General features: G+C 40.9%; 1 long non-coding RNA gene across 1 annotated transcript; it reads right to left on the bottom strand.

Annotated features, from left to right (window-relative positions):
• LOC110435046 lies at nucleotides 461-2,394 on the bottom strand. The gene is made up of 2 exons (XR_002452697.1): nucleotides 2,023-2,394; nucleotides 461-705 (listed from the first exon to the last, which is right to left on the bottom strand). It is a non-coding gene; the product is annotated as an uncharacterized LOC110435046 (long non-coding RNA).

The following is a 2,600-nucleotide window of genomic DNA, read 5'->3' as shown; positions in this document are numbered from 1 at the left end:
TTTACTTACATGGCTGCTTTTATTCCCAAAGAGTCTTTTGATGAATTCAAAATTGGAGAGCTCGATAGAAATTAGCTAAGTTGTATCCTGATGATTTCAATTCGGATCAATTGAAGGATCTTGCTCATGACCTCTTCCTATTTACATTGACATTTTTCAAGCAGATGAAAGGTTTTCCAGATTGAGCACCATTCACTACAAAAAAATTAACTTATACATGACAGTTTAATTCTGTCATGGACAAGCAAAAAACCGTCACAGTTAACTATCTGTGACGGTCCATAGGAACGTCATTTATTCCTCGTCATACATTTTTTGCACCAAAATAGAACGTCACGGGTTGGTTTTTTGGATCGTCATGGATGAACCAGAGGGCAACTATAAGAAGAGACTATGGTGATGAACTGAACCGTCATGGTTTTGCTGCCATGTCAACACACATAAACCGGAAAGCTCACAATTGACAAATATTGCTCATCATTTTCATTGAAACTATCAACATCTGTACTTGTACAATATTTCACACGAAATACTAAGACAATAACCAAGCTACACTCAAGTAACTACAAAACTAAGACGTTGGCTTGTACAACACATAACTCGTATGATTTGCTCGGACAACTGAATCTTTTATCACTAACGAAAATAGCCACCATGAGCACCTCGATCATATTGCCGCAATTCAGAGATAGCCTCACCAAACGCCTGCAAAAAGAAGAGCAATACCATAATGTATGAGATTGCAACTTTGTTTAAATTAACAGATAAAATACATAATTACATATCATCACATTTCAGTCAAGTTTATGATTTTTTAGGTATAAGTGTTTACACTAGATCTCTACAAATGTTTTCTCTACATGAGGCATCATCTGTAGAGGTAAAGAAAGGTAAAGAAAACACAGTTAGTCTTTGAGGTATAGGACAAACAGAATGCATAGACTTTCATTAGCATTAGGATTCGCGTGACAGGTTGCCACCAACACTTCTCGATGTATTTTTTTCTCCTTTAAACAAATTAGTCGGGCCGTCAGAGCGGGACTTCTTTGGTAACAAAAAAGAATTACGCCATACATAGTGTAGACGTTCAATTTTGGTGATATACAAGATTCTAAGTGCTACATATTTGAAATATACAATTCCAAAAATAGTCCTTGCTCTAAAGAGAGCACTGGGAGTTCCAAGTCTTTAAGTTAAAAAATAATCCAATCTGCTTTCTTTCTTCACTCAAAGATAATTACTTAGTGAGCATCAAACATTTTTATACTTTGATGGGGTGGCAGCATGATATATCTAGTCATGTAGATGTTCCATTTTAATTATTACTACAGCATCAATTGTTGTGAAATTGAAGTTAGTTAAAATATATATCTAGTCATGTATTTTTGCTACACAATGCAGATCCTATATACTTTGGAATATTTAATTTCAATGTATAGGTCATGTGCAACTGCTACAATGAGGTTTTTTAGAAAGGACTGTCAGCAACCTGTATGTTTGTTCTCGACTTGTTTGAGATCAGGAGAGTTCAGGACCATCATGATGCCATGCGAAATAAAATCAAAAGAACAGAAAAGGGCATGGCCGGTCCTATGTCGTCCTATTTGGTATGCACTAACCATACTAAGGGGTAAGGCATTGTAGCGGCACTGAACCACACCGCCTCATTATAAGGTTACAAGATGTGAACAACCTGAGCTACTAATTTCTAAATAAGGCAATAATCTGAATGAAAAAAACAATTCATGTTTTTTTTTGTTGAAAATATGACCATCGTAGTAAAGCTTCTCGTAGCAAATCCAGCAAGATGGTGTAACAAGGATAAACTTAAATTACTAAAGCTAACAAGCAGGTGTCTCTACAGTAATGAACATATTAGAGCCTTCTTCAGTTAAACAAACCAAACTATTTTAGCATATTATTCTGCTTTTTAAAATAAACTGAAGCTCCAAAACTATAAACTACTAGCTATTGAAACTAAGTCACAAATTAGATCCAGTCTTATGAAATGCCACGATTTACCTCCGTGTTGGTTCGTCATGGCCGTGGTGTTCGTGTGGTTTGCCATGGCCGTGGAAGGCAAGAGAGGAGCCAGCCGCAAGGGTGCACCTGCACCTTGGCTTGTAGCACCGTCGAGGGGCCACGCAGGGGCCGCCGGAGGGGGGCCTCGCAGGCGCCGCCACCAAGTGGCTGCGCAGATCCGCGCAGGCGCAACCGCCAGGCAAGGGGCCGCCAGCGGGAGGCCGCATAGGAGCCGGCGACGGGGGCCTTCTTGAGCGCCGCCGCCTGGGGAGGTCGTGGGCAACGCTGCTGGGGGCGTACAGGCGTCGGCGTCGAAGGCTAAGCAGGAGCCACGGCAAGAACAACGCGGATGCAAGAAGAGGATAAGATGGAGGCGTGTGTGATGCAAGAAGAGGAGGAATATTTCCACATACATCTAGGGTTTTCATCTCAACCATCGATTTGGTCCATCCAACGGATAAGATGGAGATGAGGGTGCTGGGCCTTGGGCCTTTTTTGCTTGATCGGTTTCCTTCCATGGTGCCAGGTTCAGATTAGAAAAGGGAACACAAGACCCCAATGAAACTAGTAACAGATGC

Source organism: Sorghum bicolor, chromosome 4 (assembly GCF_000003195.3).
Source record: "Sorghum bicolor cultivar BTx623 chromosome 4, Sorghum_bicolor_NCBIv3, whole genome shotgun sequence".
Lineage (NCBI taxonomy): Eukaryota > Viridiplantae > Streptophyta > Magnoliopsida > Poales > Poaceae > Sorghum > Sorghum bicolor.
The sequence above is the reverse complement of the archived record's forward strand: the minus strand, read 5'-3'. Positions and strand labels throughout refer to the sequence as shown.